General features: G+C 43.2%; 1 long non-coding RNA gene across 1 annotated transcript; it reads right to left on the bottom strand.

Annotated features, from left to right (window-relative positions):
* Positions 1 to 11174: 11174 nt before the first annotated feature.
* LOC306969553 lies at positions 11175 to 11552 on the bottom strand. The gene is made up of 3 exons (XR_013793334.1): positions 11454 to 11552; positions 11300 to 11420; positions 11175 to 11266 (listed from the first exon to the last, which is right to left on the bottom strand). It is a non-coding gene; the product is annotated as an uncharacterized lncRNA (long non-coding RNA).
* Between the last annotated feature and the right edge of the window lie 885 nt (positions 11553 to 12437).

The following is a 12437-nucleotide window of genomic DNA, read 5'->3' as shown; positions in this document are numbered from 1 at the left end:
AGGTATAATGTGTGGAAGGGGGGATTTCAGGCTCCAGTGACTGTTTTATTCATTGCAGCTGCTCTTTCGCCCTCAGCTCCTCCCGCGGTGCCTCGATGTGCGTCCTCATCTGTGATTGTGCTGCTTGGCCCCACTTGGCCCCGCGCTAATGCCTTTATCCATGTTCAGGTCACACAGAGGAGTGGCGTCATGCTCTGTTCGCTCCTCTGTCTCCTGATTCAACCTGAGAGACGAGAAATCTGCCCTTCATGCACAAAAATGATTTGGCTGCAACACTGTAGTGAATCGTGCTGTGACATTTGTCGATGAGCCCTACGGTGCTCCCCACATTGCAAAGATGTGGTTGATAAAAGTAGTCTTATGGGAGTCCAACCGGCTGCAGAAAGGGGCTGCAGGTGTGAAACTGGGCCAAGCCACCACATTTAAAAAATTTTTTTTAGGAAATCTTCAAGCGTAAAAGTAAAGGTTGATTCGAAATTCTGTTTGTACGATAAAACTTTGCGCAACTTCAAACTTCCTCTTTAGGCTGAGCTCCTCGGCCTCGGGATAGACGTCAGTTACACATTCACATAAACATTTCCTTGATAAGTGGGGAACGTGCCCGCCAGGCGTACAGTCTTGTTATTGTAGCATTTAATTTGCAGCTTGTCAGTGCGGCTCTCGCTTTTAAGGTGAAATGCAGCACTTTCTGTTATTTTCCCTTCATGGTGTACGTTGTGACTGTGAAGTTCTGCTTTGTAAAGAATGACAGGAAAAGTTAGATTAGTTTCATAATGAACTGGAATTTTCACTTTCTGTGCACCAATGTAACGCAGAATCATGTTGTATTATTAATGGCCTGAAGACCTGCCACAAATATAAATCTTTATTACAATACACAGCTTTACCTTTGCTTTGGAATCTATGCAAGGACTTTGAAGCATTTTGGATTCCGTCTTAATGAAACTCAGATGTATAAATCTAACGTCTTTGGAACAGAGGATGAATGCTTATCTAAACAGTTCAGTTAAAGTCTGGAAAAATAAGTCCCATTGAAGCTCCCTCAGATGAGCCACTTCCTTGAGGGTCATCTTGGCGTTGTGTAACATGAGCGTGTCCATTGATCGGTCGTGCTCTGACTGTAGCGCTGTGTGGTCGTCCTCCTCACACAGCGGCCGTCCACTGGAGCTGCCCTCCATCCATGGTAATGACTCTGCACACTGCACATGATGCAGCAACGCCACAACTCTCACAACTCTTGTTTTGCACCCGAGCAAACGTTTGGTAAATGACCTCCTATGTTTTTGTTATTAGGCGTTTTCCCACTGCAGGAACCTTTTGCAGTTCTTGGTGCCATTCTTTTGATCGCTTTCCGAAAGGGGAGAACTGGGACTGGAGGCTTTCAGGGTCAGTCCCCATGAACTGTTTGGTGCAAAAACGTATTTTGTTCCCCTTTTTTGAGACAAAGGTTCTCACAGTCGTCACTGTACTGAGTTGTTTTAGCATTCATTTGATATTTCACCTTGTGGGGCTTTGTCAGCAACTTATGATCTTTTAGCAGAAGACTGTATACCGCTAGATCTGTATAAAGGCAGCCTATTGCTGAAAGATTGTCGCTGTGTCATCTCATTGCTTCCTTTACATCGTGCGTAAGGGTGTAATGATCTAAAATGTTATTTTGGTTCATTCAACTAATTGGATGGCATGGAAAATAAACTTGCAAACTGTCATTCTTCAAAAAAATATACCATTAAAAATATTTTTAAAGACCCATTTAGATCTCTTATCCTTTCTTTATAATCTATAATCTTTAGATTTATCCACAATATTAGATTGTTTCGATCAGACAGGGCATGACAATAACAAAACCATGTGAGGGAAGCCGTATCAGACGCGGTTAGCCACACAGCTAAAGTTTACCTGGAGGTTCCGTGCATCACTTGAGTATAGACCACTGCTTTTCCCTTTTCCACAGATGAGTAAAAAGAAGTGCGACAAAGGGCTATAGTTTTACTGACATAAGTTGTTTGAGAATGGATGTCTGCAATCTCCTGGAGATCTCATCACAGCTCCCCTTTCCGCCCAAACCTCCACCTACACGCTCACATTTTTAAAGAGGGGGTATTATGCTTTTTTCAGCCACATAGCACCAGTCTATAGCACACTACAATGATGACGAAACCTTCTGTTGGTCTGTCAATGCCGTAAATTAGAATAACTGCCTTGTATAAAATTACTCTTTTAAAATGGCGGTAGCAAATGACTTGAAATAGGCCCCTGTCTCTTTAAGAACCTCTGACCCTTTCCGACACGCCCCCTCCACACGCTGTCTGTGGCATCACAACAACACTGCGCTCGTTGTCTCAACAGTATTGAAACTACGATCGGTGCATTTTAATTTTTATTGTTGGAAAGGAGCTACTGTTTATCACTTTGTGAACAATGGCCACACAGGATATTATTTGGAGACGAACCTTCCACACCGGACGCTTGGAAGGGGCTCTTGCCTGAAAAATAACTGCGGTTTGGAGGCTATCTCTTTGCATCTGCCATGCCCTATGGATCTCTAACTATACCCCCATGGACGACACCAGGATCTGCAGACCATACGATTCAAAAGACGGACATTATCTGTGCAGGTGGACAATGGTTTTTCGAGGTTACCCGTTAGCTTGTTATAATCGACTACAGCTCATTGTTGATGAAAAGTCTGCAATAAACCACAAATGTGTAAAGCCAGGCTCATTGTGTGATCATCGTAAAGGCTGCTTCGAGTAGTTGCCTGCTTTATTGACTTTATTTGTGCATAATATGCTGCCTGTTTTCAATGAATGTTGTGAAGGTGAAGGTTGTTAGCTTGTCGCGGCTAATAGTGCATTAGCTCCGGGAGAAACCACTCGGCTACGACTCACTGTAGATGAAATGTGAGCAATAAACTACGAAATCAACAAGCCAGGCTCCGTGTGTGATCATCATAAAGGCTGCTTCAAGCAGTTGCCTGTTTTAGTGACGTTTTCAATGCATAATATGCTGCTTGTATTCAGTGAATTTTCCCGTTAGCTTATCACGGCTAGCTTGTTAGCTCCGGGAGATAACCACTCGGCTATGACCCATTGTAGATGAAATGTGAGCAATAAACTTCCAAATCAACAAGCCTGGCTCCGTGTGTGATCATTGTTAAACGGTTCTTTATGTGTGTGGTGGTTTTATTGACTTTATGTGTGCATATTTCTCGTTTTCACGTGATGACTCGAGGTTTAGCTTAGCATTAGCTTTCTCCGGAGGCTCTGTGCATCATCAAGGCCCAGCGCAGAACCAGACACTGAAATAAGTGTTCTTGTCACCGGTTTTAATCCTGGGTGTTATGGGAACAGAAACACTGATGTGTGTCTTTGTAAGAGTCTGCTGTGGCTCCGGTTCACAACACATGAAGCTAATCCTCCATGATGACTCTGTTTACATCTTAGGGCTAGACACTGCGGGGAGGGGGTTCTGCTGAGGAGCAGTGGTTGGTTACTCGGCTGGTGACGAAAGGTCGGAGGCATATCCTGGAGGTCGAGGGCGTTTCCTGAAGGAATCAGGCGTTTTATCCCTAAAATGGCTGCCATCAGAGTTTTTACAGATTACTCGAAAATACGTGAATGTGCTAAGGCAACACTTCAGGCATGTTTTTAATGAGGGAATGACTTAATAACATGATGTAAAGCTTGAAAAAGTCGATTTTGCATAATACCCCCCCTTTAAGTGTTTAACCTGTTACCTGCCGTCACCCTGATCAGGGGGCTAGGGTTAGGGTTAGTTAACCCTAATCAGGATATAATTAGGGTTAAGAACGACGTAAGTTGTGTTTCACTCACACAGATCTCACACATATTTTTAGAAACTAGGTCTTTCAAATTAGGCATCACACTGGCACATAGGCTGTAAGCTCTCCAGTCAATACGCTTTGAGATTTGGATATAAAAAATTGTTAATCCTAATCCTAAAGTGGCAGTTAAGTGTTTAAATACTTGAGATAGTTACAAATATATTAATCACTAATTAATCATAATACACCAAAATAAGCCCAAGAAGTTGTCCGATACCCAATAGCGTCCGAGTGAAACATCCAAACGGTTCACAAGTGATCGAACCGAACATGCTGAACCAAAAAGGCTCAATACTGTATGTTCTGTTCCGTTATACCCCTAATCACGCCTCATGTACTTCATTCAGCCCGACAAGCTCTCACAGGACAAACTGTTTATCACAGTGAGTTAAACACTGTCCATGTCCTGAGAGAAAGAGAATAAACCGATGATCTGGTGGAAGGAGGAAAAAGGTTTGGAACTATTGTTCTACATAACATCTCCATCTCCAGCGTCCCCGTCAGCACCAGCCTCTAGTCTACCTGCTTTGAAACACAAGATGCACAATCTTTTAGCAAAAGGATGGATTCACACTGAACTAGCAGGAAGGGATTTTTGTGGTATTGGTTCCCAACTAATCCCCACTAGATCCGTATAAATCCAGCCTGCTGCTAAACGATTCTTTGTTGGAGTAAAACAACCTAGTACAGATGATGTCTTGGGAACCTTTTGTCTAAGATGTAAAACACGCTCACACGAACATGCACACCTTAGTAATTACAGCTACTTTTTGACAGGAAGGGCATGTGGCATTAAATTAGCCAAGTCAGCACGCAAAAGACAAATGAAAAGGAAGATTGGGAAAAAAACAAAGAAGAAACTGACACGTCCTCCAAATTAGGTTCTCAATGATTTATATGCTTTGAAATGTTTTTGAGAGAATATGCCAAGCGCACCTTAACGGCCACAGCACAACCTCCTCATTAAAGTGGACCGAGGAATGTGGAGGTGCCAGGACGGCCGATCAGCGAGATCGGTGCGCGTGATAGTAATATTGTGCAGGAGGCGGCGATAAATCACACACTGATAAGGTCAGCTCCTGAATAATGGCCATATTAATGCGATGAGTCCCAGCCATGAGCCCGAGAGCCGCCAGACATTCCTTTGGGCACAAAATGATTAGACCCAGACTGTCAGATACATTTTTAATAGGACACGGGGACAGTGACGGTGCACAAATCTGACATGCAGATTGTGATTTTTGTTCATATTTGCTCTTCAGTGGCCAGGTCTGATCATGGCTGGACATACTGTATATTCATCTCGCGCTGCATGATGGGTAGAGGGTTTGTCTCCAAACCCATCGTCAAAGTGATGAGGCTGCACACTCGCTTTACCTGACACTCTTAAGGCGAATCACAAAAAATAAGAGGTGTCAATTTTTGCTGCTGACTACTAGCCTAAATATGAGTGTGAATGGGAAATTTTCATATAAAAAATGCATAAACATGGCCAAAAATACCTATATTTTCCGTGATGAAAGCTAAGTAATGGAGTGATCCAGGTTTCCAGAGGGAATTTTGGATCTTGTTCAGTTTTTGAATACGCTATTACAGAACCTTCCAATAATTAGTACAAGATGGAAAGTCTGGACAAATCGGGCTCCCGTCTTTGGCCCCAGCTATGGCCACAGCCGTCTCCCAAAAAGACCATATTTGCAGCGTAATCACCTTTCATGCTACACGTGGATACCAAACATTTCAACATTCGTGAATGTAGACCAGGGAGCGTTGCGCTGTTGTAGTTCTCACCTGGAAATCTGCAAATCAGAGCGGCATGAGGAGGCAGTGGAGTTTAAAACACACATTCAGGAATTTGGAGCAACATAACCGCCTCTGCTGCATCATAAAGACACAAGAGAAACGGACGCGTCGATGAAAAGAGGAGGAAAAGCTTCATGAGGAGCACCAGCTGTGGTTTGAAATGCCTTTCCTGAGCCCAGGCATTCGGATCAGAGGAATTATATACAAAAAAATAAGGCATTCGCAGATCATTCACTCATTCTACATTCATACATTTGCTTGTTTTTAGTTTGTGTGTGTTCTCGTGTGTTTCTGACGAGGACAAGATGGGAACATTGATTTAACAATATTGGAACAAACATGTTTTAAAGGGGATTTTATCATGACTTGAGGTACTGCACATTACAAAACCACACACATTGAAATAATACAGTAGCTTAAGATGTTAAAGGAGGAAACTAGCTGAAAATCTCAACATCACCTGCCGTGTCTCGTGTCAAGAGTATTTGGAATCTTTCTCCAAGCAACTTTCACAGTTATAACACAGACAACAGCACCTCATATGAACTGTTCTCACATATTTGACAATGTTTTGTTTCAGTTGGTAAAGGCTCGATAAAAATAGTCCCGTATAGCTTATTTTTATACGCCGAGAATCGCACCATTTGCGCTCAACTGCTGTTCCCTTGTTGCACATCTGTTCTAAACGCACACAGCTCAACGATTTTACACTTTGGAAAGGCTTCAGGAGAGGAAAACTTGTCTGGCACCTCCCCCATTCTCCTCTCCCCTGAAAACAATATCTCCTCCTGCTAAATATAGCCCGTCTGCATTTCACCCTTCTAACCATCTCTCCGTGTCCCACCTCTCACATACTTTCTCTCGTTCGGTATTTTGTGTTGGGGTTTTCTTTTCCTTTTCTTTTTTGCCTCATTTCTGCTTCATCTTTCTGCTTTGCTACAGGCACAGCTCTGGGGGAAAATTCGCACATCTCTCTGGTATAAATTATGCGCGGTGGTGTAATCTCTCGCGCTGTTATCATTGCAGCTTGCTGCCACCAAAGCCAATGAGGTCACGCTGATGCTAATAGCTTTGATGAGTGTTTTCTCATCACCGTACGTCCCCCCCCCCTCGCTCCTTCCCTCCCTCCTCTTCATCGCTCCACACTGTGTCAGCATTTTGTCGGGCCGCATGCCGCATTGGCCGTTGCAGGGAAAAAGCGTATCGCGGGGTGGTCTCGTCTGTCCGTCCGTCATTTGCGTGATTTGCATCTCAGCTGGAATTGTGCGTGGAAATACTGTACGATCAGCTCCGGCTTCGATGGGGCTGGTAAGACATAAAAGGCTGGCAATTACTGCAAGTAGGACAGTGGGAAATGCATATGGATATGTTTGGGGCAATTTACATGAAATTTTGCTTCCCTTCATGTCTATGTTCAGTAATGTTGTGGTTACGCATTATTCAAGCTCAGACTGTGCTCCTAATTTCAAAAAGGGTCAGAGAGAAACATATTGTTTTGTGATCTTGAGAAAACAACCCAGTACAGATGACCGTTTTTTTTTAGGCGAATACGCAACATTACTTAGACATGTGTGAGTGAAACAAACACAGCTCCAGGCAAATTCTGAGGAGGGAGAAACGTAGCATTGTTCGCAACGTAACCGCTTATACATGATCTGATTGCGTCTGCTAATGTCCTCTAAAGTCAGCAATTAGTGAAGCACTTAGTCTGTAAAATTGTCAACGTTGTTCAACCACAAAATGCACTCATCTTCCACCTTGCCAAACTGATTCTTAGCATATGAAGCGTACAAAGCACTTGTCAGTTGCTTCACAAACCAATTTAGAAGTGATTCATACCGTCGACGGAGGGAAACCAAATGCTCAGCCATCTGTCCACAGCAATACCTACAGTTAGAAACAGAGAGCCTGCTTAAGAAAATAGTGAGACGGTAGAGATGCCGTCCAGGAGCTGTTTGAGCCTCATGTGACATTTACAGTTTGGTGACTCGAATACCTGGCTCTTCACTCCTCCTATCTGTTGGTTTCAATGGATGAAAAAGTACGTTTGTTGACAGAGGAGGCAACAATTTAAAACCAAAACATTTGTTTCAATGTCATTATTACCAGCCTGCAGTAACTGGTGCTTTACGCAGTGTCCTGTATACATATGAACAAATGATTAAGTTTGAAGTGTTGGGGGAAATATACTGTATGTAGAAAGTCCCAATGAAAAACATTTCTTGTTAAATGAATCCTAAACTTCTGTCTTCAGAGCATTAAGGATCTTTCTCATCTTACCATGATTTAACTAAACTCAAAGCAATATCCTATTGTATGACTGTATTACTGTGTCCACTTGATATCAACTTGAATCTTTGAGCGGGCAGACATTAAAGCAATATGTGAATGTGGTAAAATTGGCGGATAAACATAAAGAATCTTATCGGGCAGCACTTGCATGGCTTTGCATGTGTGTTTCCTCGGCCTGTAGGTCCTCTCTGGTTCTCCTCACACTTTGCTCACTAGTTAAACAGCACGCTGCCTGGCTCCTGTCCACCTCTCTGCTGACGCATGCATTGGAAATCAATGTGTGTGCGGACAGTGCTGCAACAGAGCACTCTAATATCGCTGTAGTGAAGGGAGAGGAAACCCCCTTCTGTTTTCCCTGAAACACCAAATGTGCTCATCGCTCATATGCTCCTCACATCTGGAGAAATGCATTTAGCAGCAGGGGATTTCTGCTTGTGTTGATCTCATGATTTCACTCTTTTAGAGTGAAAGCATGCACTTTTTAATTAGCTTTCGAGAGACGGGTTTAATATTATCCTGAGGTACCAATACACAGGTGGTAAACAGTAATCCCGTGATGAGGAGACCCTGGTCTTTTGGAGTGAAGGAGGCACCACAAACAGGGAGAGAAAGAAGCCGAACAAGAGCATGTAGAAGTGCAGCTCTGTCCTGGGCTGTCCTCTGGAGGGCTGTCCTCTGGAGGACAGTGTTGGAGATGGGTGGCAGAATAGTCGTAGCAATACTATCATCTTTGCTGGATCATTAGTTACAGACTTTATCAGGGCGCCCGGTCTGCTCTGGAGAGAAGCTTCAGGGAAAACTGATTCACTCATGAAGGAGAGGATCTTTCCTGCTGCTGTTCGACTGTGCAATGAACACTGTTAGCACTCGTCATCTGGTTTAATCAATACTATTATGAGGTTGTGAGGCAACTCCAGTTGTGATATTGAGTTATATAAAAAGTACTTGATTTGATTTGATTATGTGAAATCTCCCTTTCTCACTTTACAGTCACATTCATATGTTCATACTGTATGCTGTTATTTTTGTACTTTTTATTCCCAACTTTGCTTCAAAGACTCTTTCTTGTCTTGAGTTGTTAAAAGAGAAATCACAGAAATTCAAATAAATAGTATAGTTGTGTTATTAAGCTTCCGACTTAATAACACTATTGTCTTTAATGGACAATTGCCCATTATGTCCAACAGAAAGTCCATTTCCCAGATAAGCCATCAGCGCGTGCTGCCTGACATTAACAAACTCTTGCATTGATTCACTAATGCTCTCCTCCCTTTTTCTTTCCCTGAAACATCCTACTCCTTCTTATCTGCGACAAAGGGATTTAATAGAGCGAGCAGGACTTTTGCCTGGGCCCTATCTGCTAATGCCGTGGAAGAAAACGCCATCGTTTGGAGCGTGCTCGCAAAAACTACCTGTCACGCTGAATTATTGCGCACGGAAATATCATCTGCTGCAAACGGGAGCGCTTTGATGTGCTTTTGTGTGCGTAATGATAGATCAAACAGGAAAATGACCATGAACAGCACTGCATTATAAACCAATTTCCACATTTCCCTATTCATCTTGCTAAAACATCGCAAAGCTATAGACGCTGCAAAATGTGCTAACCTGCAACGCTGGGTGTGGAACTGATGCAATTATCTTGGAAAAAGTATAAAAATAAATAAAGCAACACGAGCGGGCGATGCAGCTGCGCAGTGGGAAAGCTCCAACCTTCAGTACACATCTTTCTCATGATGTAAAACTCTTTTGGCTGCATAAAGCATATACAGTGTAGTGAAAGAGACTCCATTCCACATTGTCCTCATCCAATAATGAAATATTTGCTTTGATCGCAGCAATGTGCTGATCGGTGGAATTTGTTGGGGCCCATTGTCTGAAAAGTATACAGTAAAACATCAGCAAGTTCGTAAATTAGTATGTGAAAGAGTTTGTGAAAGCTACAAACAAACTTTCCTCCTACATCTCTGCTTGATGATGGAAATACAGTGGGTACAGCAGCTTTACAGCAGGCTCTGTATGTGTCACTCACTGAATCATACTATTGTCATCTTGGAATATGTGCTATCAGGAGAAGCAAAATCCATCGATAGATTGGCGTGTCAGTCAGTGTATTCAGGTGACCTCTTTCTTTGGACACAGTTATTATCCAGTAGAGACCCATTTGCTTTGTCCAATCCGTGTTGCGTCTTTTGACCTACAAAACAGGAGCAACATTTCCGTCTTTTTCCTCCTCGCTCGGCGCGTTGTCATGGGGGAAAAAAAGCAGCTCACTTGCCGAACAGAAGGCGCCTAAGCTCTCTGCCTTGATCTCCACTCAGAGGGAATATTACAAATGCCTCCTCAGGGGCTAAAGTAACTGACTCATTGATTATGCTAGAGGGCTGGATACGGCGGGGGCGGACCGGAATAAAGCGGAAACTCCTGGTATTTTTGGGGCGACAATAAATTCTACTTTGCGGCGCAGGGGAAGTCATAGTACCTTTCCTTTCGGGGCCATGCGCTGTTCTCCTTGGTGTGTAACAGAAGGCAGTTGAGGCCACACCTGCAGCCCAGTTGTTTGTTACCTTATAGCTCACTCTGGCATCAACAAGCTTTGGGAAGGGCAGAAAAGCGTGTGTGCAAGTTTGGAGTGTGGATGACTTTTTAAACTATAAAACTCACGCAAGAAAGGAAGAGCTTATGTTTTATCACAACTCGCTTTAAGGTTGGCAAGGTAGACATTTAAGAAATCACTGAGTATCTTCACCAACATCTTAACCAAAATATATACATGATATTTATATTTTTGAAAGGGCTCATCCTCAATCACCAAAGTCTTAATTAGGTATGAAAACGAACAGGTTTGATTTCACAGTCTCCACATGGTCTCCGAGAGGCCTCAGAGAGATTGACTTGGTCTCAAGCAGCTGTAGCAATGTTGCGAACACTATTTGGTGTCCTCAACCTGCAAGACGTCCCTGCAATGTCTCAGAGACCTATCGGATACCAAGGAGAACTCAAAGAGTTGTATGGAGTCTCTTTGAGATCTCCTTGGTATCCCACAGGTCTCGGAGACATTGCAGGGACGTCACAGAAACGTTTCATAGGTTGAGGACAACACATTTTATTTGCGACACAACTGCTTGAGACCGCAAAGACCCCTCAGAGATCTCTGAGACCATGTGAAGACCTCTCAGAGACCATGTGAAGACCTCTGAGACCATGTGAAGACCTCTCAGAGACCATGTGAAGACCTCTTGGAGACCATGTGAAGACCTCTCAGAGACCATGTGAAGACCTCTTGGAGACCATGTGAAGACCTCTCAGAGACCATGTGAAGACCTCTTGGAGACCATGTGAAGACCTCTTGGAGACCATGTGAAGACCTCTCGGAGACCATGTGAAGACCTCTCGGAGACCATGTGAAGACCTCTCGGAGACCATGTGAAGACCTCTCGGAGACCATGTGAAGACCTCTCAGAGACCATGTGAAGACCTCTCAGAGACCATGTGAAGACCTCTTGGAGACCATGTGAAGACCTCTCAGAGACCATGTGAAGACCTCTCGGAGACCATGTGAAGACCTCTCAGAGACCATGTGAAGACCTCTCAGAGACCATGTGAAGACCTCTCAGGGACCAAGTGAAGAGCTCTCAGAGACCAAGTGAAGAGCTCTCAGAGACCATGTGAAGACCTCTCGGACACCATGCGGCGAAGACTTTTTGAAGTCTCCATGCAGTCTTGAACATTTGCTGTCACCTAGACTACCTGGAGACTCTCCTTATCTCCAGGGGACGTCTCAGAGACATCTCGGTGACCAGCGAGTCTCGAGACTAGTCCAGGCCGGTGAGATAGGCCCTTTAATGAGTCAATATAATTACTTATAATTATAATTATGATTATAATTATAATTATAATATAATTACTGTCTTGGCAAATAGTCATGTGTACCAAGTCATATTCATAGATCAATTTACTGATTTGAATAAAATAGGTTGAGTTGAAATATTATCTTGGCTAATAACCGTCAAGGATGTTCTCTAAGTCCAACAGTTTTTTCCAAGTATCCTCAAAGCATCAGCCCCTCTCATGCCATTATTATTTTCTAAAAGCAGCTCATGAAGGTAAAAGAGGGAAAACCCTAGGCCCGTACACAGTGCATGTGTAAATCTAGCAACAAACGTGACCAGCAGCCATTCATTGTCTAATCAGGCTCACCCAGGAGCCCCAGCGGCTTGACAATAATTCAATACCTCTGCATGTTCGTTTGATCACTAATTTAAAAGGAACTTAGGGCAAGGAAAGAAGCTGATTGGATATTAACTAAACATAGGTCTATTCAATTTTCTGCAATTGTTGCTGAACTGATAAGGCTTTAAAAATACCTCAACAGAACCATGCATTTAAACAGATGGAAAACATTCATAACAAAGGTTCAGCCCCTAATGAAGAAATATTCTGAAACAAATAAAATGTAGCTTTTCAGACAGCTATTTCTGTTAAACACTGTTAT

Source organism: Gobius niger, assembly GCF_951799975.1.
Source record: "Gobius niger genome assembly, chromosome: 10".
NCBI classification, from domain to species: Eukaryota; Metazoa; Chordata; class Actinopteri; order Gobiiformes; family Gobiidae; genus Gobius; species Gobius niger.
The sequence above is the reverse complement of the archived record's forward strand: the minus strand, read 5'-3'. Positions and strand labels throughout refer to the sequence as shown.